The following is an 11,549-nucleotide window of genomic DNA, read 5'->3' on the forward strand; positions in this document are numbered from 1 at the left end:
AGTTATACACTCTTAGGCTATGTTCACACAGCGTAAAAGTATGGCTGTTGTTGCCTTATCTTCTATGGGATCCCGGCCGGAGCGTATACACATCGTATAAGCTCCGGCCGGGATCCCAAGGGGCGCCATAAAGAATTAACATGTCAGTTTTCTGCGGCCGCAATTCAGTGAGTCAGAACACTGCGGCCGGAAATATCATCTGGCCAGTACTGCAGTAACGGCCAGGATGATCTTTGCAGGGACTGGCCGTTCCGTGACCTGGCCGGGTCATGGAACGGCCGGTCCTATACGACGTGTGAACATAGCCTAAAAGCTAAAAAGTTCTACACTCTAAAAGCTATTAGTAGTCAGAATATATCTCATACACTCCTGGCTACTGAAGTTCCTCCCTGCCATGTCATCTGAGATATGTCCTTGGGAGAATAAAGCTTAAAGGGTACGTGTGACTAGGACTGCTGCTGGATCAGTGGTGAATTTGTCATCCTGGTACTATACCTGGTGAGCAGTGTTTTTGTGGTTACTAGAGATTAGCAAACTTTTCAAAAGTTCGGTTCAGCAGGTTCGACGAAACAGCTAAAAAACTGCTGGTTTTTAGCTGTTTTAATGTGGTTTCTAAAGGCCGCTCCTTATACTTACATGTCTGCACTCCCTCAGGGTCCTTCTTCTGTGCTGAAGGCCCGCTCAGCCAATCACAGGTTGATTAGGACGGTAGAGCACCACGGCCTGTGATTGGCTTATCGAGCTATCACTCCTGAGAAGAGAGTGACAGTCCGCTCAGCCAATCACAGGCTGCGGTGCTCTCCCTTCCTACTCTTGTCTTAGGAGTGACAGCACGCTCAGCCAATCACAGGCTGACTGGGATGGGGCATCAGTGACAGTCCGCTCAGCCAATCATAGGCCGCATCCTAGTCAGCCTGTCACCAGGATGGGAACAGAAAGCCACCAGGTAACACTGTGGGACTGGGAAAAGGTTAGAATATGTTTATTTTTACCAACTTGCCAAACTCCTACATACTTTGCAGAAAGTTTGAATCAGTAAGAAACCAAATTTTTTGCAAAGTTCAAAAGGAATATGGGTTGGGCAGGTTCGGTAGGTTCGGTTTGCTCATCTCTAGTGGTTACTGCTAATCCCGAGCTTGATCAGAAAACAGGGTTGCTTTGCCCTTCCTCCTATTTGTGTTTTCCATCTTACATCATACAAGCTGCGGCTATTGCACAAGCTTTATACCGAAAAAAAATATACCGGCTGCTGCAGGAGCTTTATACAGCTCTTCATGGAACCATTACTGCCCAATTCGGCTGATTGGTTCCCTTTAAGTAGCCTGCACAAAACTCTGACTGTCTTTGGGATGTATCAGTACACATGTTGAGGCCAGACCTTTCTTTAACCTGCATACAAGATGACAAATGATTTCGTATTGAATAATGTCCTATGAGATAAAGAAACAGGCACTCACCAAAATGCGTGTAATCTTCTTTTTTTCGGCTTCATGCCCATTCTAAAAACCGGCATCAAGCACAAATAGTCACAGACGTTCAGATCTCCCCCCACCTGTCATCCGTGAGTGCCGTTTTTTCAATATAGGCCCCAATCAGGTAGGTTCCCCAGAATATAGGCACTTAGTTGGTAGCTTCCCCAGCATATAGATCCCTAGTAACTACTTTTTTATTACAAATGGGCCCCCAGCAGGTAGTTCCCCTCAGTATATAGTTCCCTAGTACTAGTCCCAAGTTTTTCCCAGTAGATAGGCTCCCAGTAGGTAGGTTCCCTTTGTCACTTTCTCTGGCCTCTCATGCAATCACCCATGTTATCTATTTCATCTTCTAGACCGAAGGCAGCTTCATGCCTTTGGTTAGTAGAGGCACCAAATGCATGGAAGATGTGTGTGCATTAAACAGCTATCTGCAGCTCCCGTACGACATAAATATATGGACAGGTGGGAAGCTGCTGTGGGCAGAGTGATTTCTCCCGAGTGCTGGAGTATTATCTGGGATAGGGCGGCTACTTCTTCCATATGTACTACATACAAGGAGACACACTATAAGGTCATGATGCATTGGTACCATACCCCCGAGCTCCTCAATAGACTTAATAGCTCCATCTCTTCCCTGTGTTGGCGGTGTAAAAGAGCTACTGGGACATTGTTCCATATATTTTGGGAGTGTTCATTGATCACTGGTTTCTGGGGGGAGGTCTGCTCCCTTGCTACTAGAATTCTCGATTATCCCATCAGTATAGACCCGGTAGTCTGCTTGTTAAACCTGACCCCTAAACAGTTGAGGAAAAAAGCCTCTAAACTACTTTTAGTAATACTGACTGCAGCTAAGTCCTTAATTGCTAGGTCCTGGAAGCAGACCTCCCCTCCATCCCTCTCATGCCTAGTTGATAGAATGAAAGAACTACGATCTCTTGAGCGCCTCACTGCCTCTCTAAACAACAAAATGGAGTTATTTGATCAGGTATGGGCTCCCTGGGATGAACACTATCCTCCTGTTCGATTGTAACTGACAGAATTCTGCTTCCTAACCTTGTTTCCCTTTCTGTTTTTTCCTTTGTCCCCCCCCCCCCCCCTGTCTTGTGTGCATGTCATGGCTGGTCTTCTTCCGGAAGTTCAGTTTGTCTGGTGGTGAGTGAGTGTCTGTCCGTTGATTCGAAGCTACTATAGGTTACTACAATGCTACATACAGCCTATATTCTAGTTTTGATATATAGATGGTGACCCGTTCTGGGCCACTTGGTCTCTACTGTATGTGACTGATTACTTTGCTTTTTGGAATTTTCCTGTTGTCTTTTATATGTTTATATTGAAAAACCACTAATAAAAAATTACATTTATAAAAAAAAAAAACAGCTATCTGCAGATGGGAAATCTTTCCATTTGGAGAGATAGTTTGGCTTGGCATAAAAACCTCAGTCAATGTTCTAAGGCTCCTTGACTGAGCGAGACTTGGCTTGAAGGGATATCTCTTTGCTCAAGAGGTGTTAGAGCTATTTTGCATATCCTTTCTTTCCAGAATTCCCAGTGGAGCAGCAATGGTCTGTTAGTCTCCACACGTCTTTATGACAGGCTCTCCTTAGGGAGAGTCACTACCCCTTTGACCATCCTGAAGGAAAAAACACTACAGGTTTCTAGAGGCTTAAGGCATAAAGCTGCTTGCAGCCTAGAAGATATTTGGCTGCTATTATCACATCCCCCCCAAAATATTAACGTCTCATGGTCCTTATGAAGAACTTTTGACATGTGAGAGTAACATGTCAAAAGTTTTGATAAATCCGGGTCTAAGTGTTCCAAACCGTACAGATCTTGACAGTAGTGAAATTAGAGGGGGGCAAAGTGGGCGGTCGCTCCCGGGCCCACCAAGGCTGGGAGCCCCCGGGCTGGTCCCCCCAGTACACTTAAGAGCCGCAGAGGCCGGATGTTAATTAGGCCGCTCTGCCACTTTAAGGCTGCCCGGAAATAGCGGCCGCTGCTCTCAGGGTAGACACTGCACCTTCCTGTCTGTGTGTCTGCTCACTCTATACCAGGGCAGAAGAAACACAGACAGGGCCTCCTCCTCACAGCCCGGGCCCCTCTCCCGCTCCCTCACTACCTCCTCTGGCTGCTTCCTGCTCTCGGATGTCGGGACAGAAGAAGAGGAGGGGCCCAGAGTCCGACTGTGAGGAGAAGATCAGAGAGCTGCACCACATGGCCCCCTCAGAGCTTCCCTGCAATTACAGTAAGTGCTGTGTGTCCTGGGTGCATGGGATGTGTCTGTGTCCTGGGTGCATGGGATGTGTCTGTGTCCTGGGTGCATGGGATGTGTCTGTGTCCTGGGTGCATGGGATGTGTCTGTGTCCTGGGTGCATGGGATGTGTCTGTGTCCTGGGTGCATGAGATGTGTGTGTCCCTGGGTGCATGGGATGTGTCTGTGTCCTGGGTGCATGGGATGTGTCTGTGTCCTGGGTGCATGGGATGTGTCTGTGTCCTGGGTGCATGGGATGTGTCTGTGTCCTGGGTGCATGTAATGTGTCTGTGTCCTGGGTGCATGGGATGTGTCTGTGTCCTGGGTGCATGGGATGTGTGTGTGTGTCCTGGGTGCATGGGATGTGTCTGTGTCCTGGGTGCATGGGATGTGTCTGTGTCCCGGGTGCATGGGATGTGTCTGTGTCCTGGGTGCATGGGATGTGTCTGTGTCCTGGGTGCATGGGATGTGTCTGTGTCCTGGGTGCATGGGATGTGTGTGTCCCTGGGTGCATGGGATGTGTCTGTGTCCTGGGTGCATGGGATGTGTCTGTGTCCTGGGTGCATGGGATGTGTCTGTGTCCTGGGTGCATGGGATGTGTCTGTGTCCTGGGTGCATGGGATGTGTCTGTGTCCTGGGTGCATGGGATGTGTCTGTGTCCTGGGTGCATGGGATGTGTCTGTGTCCCGGGTGCATGGGATGTGTCTGTGTCCTGGGTGCATGGGATGTGTCTTTGTCCCTGAGTGTATGGGATGTGTCTGTGTCCTGGGTGCATGTCATGTGTCTGTGTCCTGGGTGCATGGGATGTGTGTGTGTCCTGGGTGCATGGGATGTGTGTGTGTCCTGGGTGCATGGGATGTGTGTGTGTCCTGGGTGCATGGGATGTGTGTGTGTCCTGGGTGCATGGGATGTGTCTTTGTCCCTGAGTGTATGGGATGTGTCTTTGTCCCTGAGTGTATGGGATGTGTCTGTGTCCTGGGTGCATGGGATGTGTCTGTGTCCTGGGTGCATGGGATGTGTCTGTGTCCTGGGTGCATGGGATGTGTGTGTGTCCTGGGTGCATGGGATGTGTGTGTGTCCTGGGTGCATGGGATGTGTGTGTGTCCTGGGTGCATGGGATGTGTGTGTGTCCTGGGTGCATGGGATGTGTGTGTCCTGGGTGCATGGGATGTGTCTTTGTCCCTGAGTGTATGGGATGTGTCTGTGTCCTGGGTGCATGGGATGTGTCTGTGTCTGGGGTGCATGGGATGTGTCTTTGTCCCTGAGTGTATGGGATGTGTCTGTGTCCTGGGTGCATGGGATGTGTCTGTGTCTGGGGTGCATGGGATGTGTCTTTGTCCCTGAGTGTATGGGATGTGTCTGTGTCCTGGGTGCATGGGATGTGTCTGTGTCTGGGGTGCATGGGATGTGTCTGTGTCCTGGGTGCATGGGATGTGTCTGTGTCCTGGGTGCATGGGATGTGTCTGTGTGTGTCTGGGTGTATGTAATGTAAGAAGAGATAAGTAAAACTTAGTGTTTAAGGCTATGTTCACTCTACATAAGTTCCGTAGTAATCATGGCCGTTGTAACAATGGCCGTGATTTCTACGGAACTTATGTAGTACTGCCTTCTGAGGAATTCCTGGCTGGAGTGTATACACATAGTATACACTCCGGCCGGGATCCCTAGCAGCGCCGTAGAAAACTGACATATCCGTTTTCTGCGGCCGCTATTCAATGAGCGTGTGGCTCCGGCCGCTTGCTCCATTATGTGCAGTGGGGAGTTGTGATGTGGATGCACCCGCATTAGAACTCAGCGGCGCTAACTCCCATTGTACCCTGGTGGCAGGACATGATGAGAGTTGTAGTTTGGTAACAGCTGAGGAGTCACTGGTTAGGAAGCAATCATTTAGGTAGAGTTTATTTAGTAGTGTTCTCAAACCTGTGACGATTCAGTGCAAAACTACAACTCCCATTATGCCCTTCTAGCAGGAGATAGTGGGGATTGTAGTTTAGGAACAGCAGGAGGGCACATGTTGGAGAACACTTTACTAAATAAACTGTACCCCTAAATGATTGCTTCCTAACAGTGGCTCGTCAGCTCTTACCAAACTAAAACTCTCATCATGTCCTGCCACTAGGGTATAATGGGAGTTGTAGTTTTGCCACTGGTAGGGAAACAATAATTTAGGGGGGAGGTTTATTTAGTATAGTGTTCTCCAACATGTGACCCTCCAGTCGCTACAAGACTAGAACTCCCATAATGTCCTGCTGACATAATGGAGGTTGTAGTTTAGGAACAGCTGAGGAGCCACTGGTTGGAAAACAATGATTTAGGAGGTCAGTAGTTCAGTAGTAAAGTACATTAGAGAGGACAATGGTACAGTACATTAGAGGGGACAGTGGTACAGTACATTAGAGAGGACAGTGGTACAGTACATTAGAGAGGACAATGGTACAGTACATTAGAGGGGACAGTGGCACAGTACATCAGAGGACAGTGGTACAGTACATTAGAGGGGACAGTGGTACAGTACATTAGAGAGGACAGTGGTACAATACATTAGAGAGGACAGTGGTACAGTACATTAGAGGGGACAGTGGTACAGTACATTAGAGGGGACAGTGGTACAGTACATTAGAGGGGACAGTGGTACAGTACATTAGAGAGGACAGTGGTACAGTACATTAGAGAGGACAGTGGTACAGTACATTAGAGGGGACAGTGGTACAGTACATTAGAGGGGACAGTGGTACAGTACATTAGAGAGGACAGTGGTACAGTACATTAGAGAGGACAGTGGTACAGTACATTAGAGGGGACAGTGGCACAGTACATCAGAGGACAGTGGTACAGTACATTAGAGGGGACAGTGGTACAGTACATCAGAGGACAGTGGTACAGTACATTAGAGGGGACAGTGGTACAGTACATTAGAGAGGACAGTGGTACAGTACATTAGGGGGCACAGTGGTACAGTACATTAGAGGGGACAGTGGTACAGTACATTAGAGAGGACAGTGGTACAGTACATTAAAGAGGACAGTGGTACAGTACATTAGAGAGGACAGTGGTACAGTACATTAGAGGGGACAGTGGTACAGTACATTAGAGAGGACAGTGGTACAGTACATTAGAGGGGACAGTGGTACAGTACATTAGAGGACAGTGGCAGAGTACAATAGAGGGGGCAGTGGTACAGTCCATCAGAGGGGGCAGTGGTACAGTACATCAGAGGGGACAGTGGTACAGTACATCAGAGGGGACAGTGGTACCGTACATTAGAGAGGACAGTGGTACAGTACATTAGAGGGGGCAGTGATACAGTACATCAGAGGGGGCAGTGGTACAATACATCAGAGGGGACAGTGGTACAGTACATCGGAGGGGACAGTGGTACCGTACATTAGAGAGGACAGTGGTACTGTACATTAGAGAGGATAGTGGTACGGTACATTAGAGAGGACAGTGGTAAGGTACATTAGAGGGGACAGTGGTACGGTACATTAGAGGGGACAGTGGTACAGTACATTAGAGAGGACAGTGGTACAGTACGTTAGAGGACAGTGGTACAGTACATTAGAGAGGACAGTGGTACAGTACATTAGAGAGGACAGTGGTACAGTACGTTAGAGGACAGTGGTACAGTACATTAGAGAGGACAGTGGTACAGTACATTAGAGGGGGCAGTGGTACAGTACATTGGAGGGCAGTAGTAATATAGTTTATTAGGTAGGCAGTGGCAAACTACATTGTGGGCTCAGTATAATACGGGAACAGAGGCACTATTTAATATAGAAACAGTTCATAAGAGGCACAGTTTATCCAGGTGGGCAGTGGTACAGTTCATTAGGACAAAGGGGTACCATTTATTTAGCACAAAGTGGGGGCTAACTGCAGATGGAGTCACAAAGTGGGGGCCCAACTAGTGTTGAAGGCACAAAGGGGGGGGGGCTATCTACAGAGGGCAAAGAGAGGGAGCACAACTACAGATGGGGCACAAAGAGGGGGTCTTACTACAGATGAGGACACAATGATGGATCCTAACTACAGATACAGGCATAAAGAAGGGATCTAAGTATAGAAAGAAGCACAGAAAAGGAAAATGACTACAGATTGGTCTTCACAGAGGTCTCAGTTACTGTTTAAAGGCACTATGATGGAGAGTTTGTATAGAGGTGGTTAAAGGTTTTGTAAAAGTAAGGTGCTGAAGATGTTTGTCTGGCAGATACTGCTGTGATGATTTGTGGTTGGAAGAGTCTTCACGATGAAAAAGAAAAGGAAACCTGACCCACTCTGATCAGAGAAGACGTCACCTGTGAGTCACTGGATGTGTCTGCACTGTACTTACACCTTTATTTGTTTGGGGTCTACTGAAGTTCCCTGTGGGTAACATAATAGGTTGGGGGCCCACTCAGACTCACTCGCCCCCCCCCCCCCCCCCCTAGGCTGAACCCCTAGCTACGCCCCTGGATCTTGAGAATGAGCAGAGAGAGGACCATGCAGTTGCTCTGCCATTTCCCCCACTCTATGTCAGTGAAAAGAGTCGGGCTCCATAGTCCGGCTCATCATGTGACACAGAGCCGGGAGAGGATCGTGCTGAGCGCAGACTTCTCCCAACTCGTTTTCATGATCGGTACGGATCTGAACACTCCGATCTAGACTGACATATCTCTTTAAGTGACATTTTAAGTGTTTAAAAATCACATCTACCCCTAAAATGGTAGTGATAAAAATTAGAAATCATGACGAAAAAAAAGTTATAGAAGTAAAAAAAGTTGATGCAATGCACTTATTTTTTTTTTTTTTTTAGATATAGTAAAACATTTTTCTTTCATCTGTTGATTTTGAACCATTTAAATGATTCAATCTTACCTGACCTGATCTGACATGTAGATAGATGGCTCATTACAGTGCACGTATTCAAGTGAACTTGTTAAATGGTATTGATCAGTCTGGTCTGTCACTGCTGAGACTTCCACCAATCAGGAGGAGGAGGGAGGAGGCGCATGTGGTAGCGCACTTAAAGGGGAACTATCAGGAGGTTAGACAAATCTTACCCTGGGGACACTGAAGAGGAAGTTATGTGTCTTACCTTCCCCCTCTGTGCCAGTCCCATGCTGTTAGTCGGGGTAAATGCTGCTTCAGAGCACCGTTAGGAACACTGCTGCGTCATCCGGCCCGCCCGATTAATTAGAATCAGTGGAGGGGACGGGCCAGATGATGTGGCAGTGCTTTTGACGGTTCTCTGGAGCGGAGTTTATCATGCTGGACCAGTGCCGAGGAGGAAGGTAAGGCACATACCTTCATCCTCAGCGTCCCTGGCGTTATAGGTGGCTATGAGCAGGTTAGATTTGTCTAACTTGCTGATACTTCCCCTTTAACTTCCCCGCTGTCAATCATCTCCGTCCAAAAGCCCTATAAACTTATAATGAAGCTACCTGGACTGGGATTACTATGCTTCTAATAGCCCTTGTGACGTATCAAAAGTTTTCTTAATCTTGTGCTCACATGTGCCAAGGATCCTATACAGGCCTATACAAACAAGAATCTTAGCATTATGTGGCATAAAGTATGTTGGTGAATGATATCACTTTATATTATACAGTGTATAACTTGCATTGGCTATGCCATCTTCCTTTCATCAGATCCGTATATCTATTTTTATTCCTTGCTTCCAGTAATTACATTTTCAGAATCTACAGTATCATTATGTGTAGCAGAATAATGAATTCGCAGGGGAGGATTGTTAAACACGATAGTAATGAAGCTTCTTAATGACATCGCTCTGATCGCTCTGCTGTTCGGAGACTTTACTAGTCGCCTGGCTTATTAGTCCCATGGCTACTAATTAAATCATAGCGTTCTGTGGAGGACAATTACCCGGCACAAAGCTAATAGGGAGAGGTACAAAGTTGTAATTCTCTTTGTCCTTAAATGACTCTAGAATGCTGTGAGCCATTTTGTTCACAACGTGAAACTATTGCCGTATATGATAGATACATTGTAGTACATTGCTCATCCATTAAGAAGACAAAGGGGGTCAGTATAATAAAATAAAAGGATTACATGGCATCCATTGAAACCAGCCTATGTATTATTATTATTATTTATATTGCACTACCATATTCTGCAGTGCTGTACAGAAAGTATTATTATCAGGACCAGACTGGGACATAAAATCAACCCTGGCATTGTCCAGCGTAAATCCTTTTCTTTCAAATCAACTGGTTTCAGAAAGTTATATAGATTTGTAATTTACTTCTATTTACAAATCTCAAGTCTTCCCTATATTTATCAGCTGCTGTATGTTCTGCCGGAAGTGGTGTATTCTTTCCAGTTTGACCCAGTGCTCTCTGCTGCCACCTCTGTCCATGACAGGAACTGTCCAGAGCAGGAGAGGTTTTCAGTTCCTGACATGGACAGAGGTGGAGAGCACTGTGTCAGACTGAAAAAACAAACAAACGTTTCCTGCAGGATATGCAGCAGCTGATAAATACGGGAAGATTTTTAAAAAAATACAAGTAAATTAAAAATCTATATAATTTTTTGAAACCAGTTGATTTGAAAGAAAAAGATTTTCGCTGGATAACCCCTTTAAGTACACCACATTCACATCTAGAATATATTACATCAGTGTCCTAGGCTTTGAATAAAGTTGCCTACCTGATTGCCACTCCAGTCAAACTCATCTTAGTTGTGGTCTTGCAGCTCGACCAACAGTGGACAAAGTTCCTTATTTTAGGTGTTTGGTTGGGGTCCCTTCACTGATCTCCAATGATCAAGCTTTTTAAAGGGGAACTATGAGCAGGTTAGACAAATCTGAACTGTAGATAGTGCCCTATTGCGCATGGGTGATGAGGATGAAGGTAAATGTAGTGTTCTGGTATGGGGGTCCCCTAAGTTTTGTACCAGCTAGGTAAAGTACCTCTGTCAGGTATATTTATGTGTATTCTGAAGGCTGAAGACTGCACTACCCCTTTTCTGCCACTAGGTGTCACTAAAGCCTATGTGATGCTTTCCTTACTATGCGCATCTGAAGGGAAAAAGGGTTAAAAAAGGTTAAAAAGGGAAAACTGTGTTTTCTGTGTTTAATCACATGTGCAGACTCTCTTCACTCCACACCTACTCTATTCCTTTCCGGCAGGGCCGGGACAAAGAGTAGGCAGGGGTAGGCGATGGCCTAGGGCGCCAAACGTCAGGGGGCGCCATCTGGATGGGTAAGTAATTTATTTACCCATCCATCCTACCCCCCGCTCGCCCCCCTGCCTGTCTGCCGGCCCGCCCTGCACTGTAACTGTTACATACAGCAGCAGGAATAGAGTGTCCAGGAGGTGTAAAGGACCTTTGATGACATCATGCCCATGTGACCAGTGTGGGAGGAGCTATCTTCCTTTGCTAGGCTCTATGAGGCAGCTAGTTTCCTAGGCTGTTTATGAGGCAGTGAGGGCAGTGTATAAGATCAGCAGGAGGTAAGCCACACTGAGGGCACTGGTCGGGAGGGGGAGGGGGAGGGGGAGGGGGGGTGTGCATAGATATGAGATGTTCTGCAGGGGTGGGTGTGTGTGTGTGTGCGTGCATAGATATGAGATGTTCTGCAGGGGGGGGTGTGCATAGATATGAGATGTTCTGCAGGGGGGGTGCATAGATATGAGATGTTCTGCAGGGGTGTGTGTGTGTGTGCGCGCATAGATATGAGATGTTCTGCAGGGGTGTGTGGGTGCATAGATATGAGATGTTCTGCAGGTCAGGGGTGTGTGGGTGTATATATGTGAGATGTTCTGCAGGTCAGGGGTGTGTGGGTGCATAGATATGAGATGTTCTGCAGGTCAGGGGTGTGTGGGTGC

The sequence above is a fragment of the Dendropsophus ebraccatus genome, chromosome 13 (assembly GCF_027789765.1).
Source record: "Dendropsophus ebraccatus isolate aDenEbr1 chromosome 13, aDenEbr1.pat, whole genome shotgun sequence".
Lineage (NCBI taxonomy): Eukaryota > Metazoa > Chordata > Amphibia > Anura > Hylidae > Dendropsophus > Dendropsophus ebraccatus.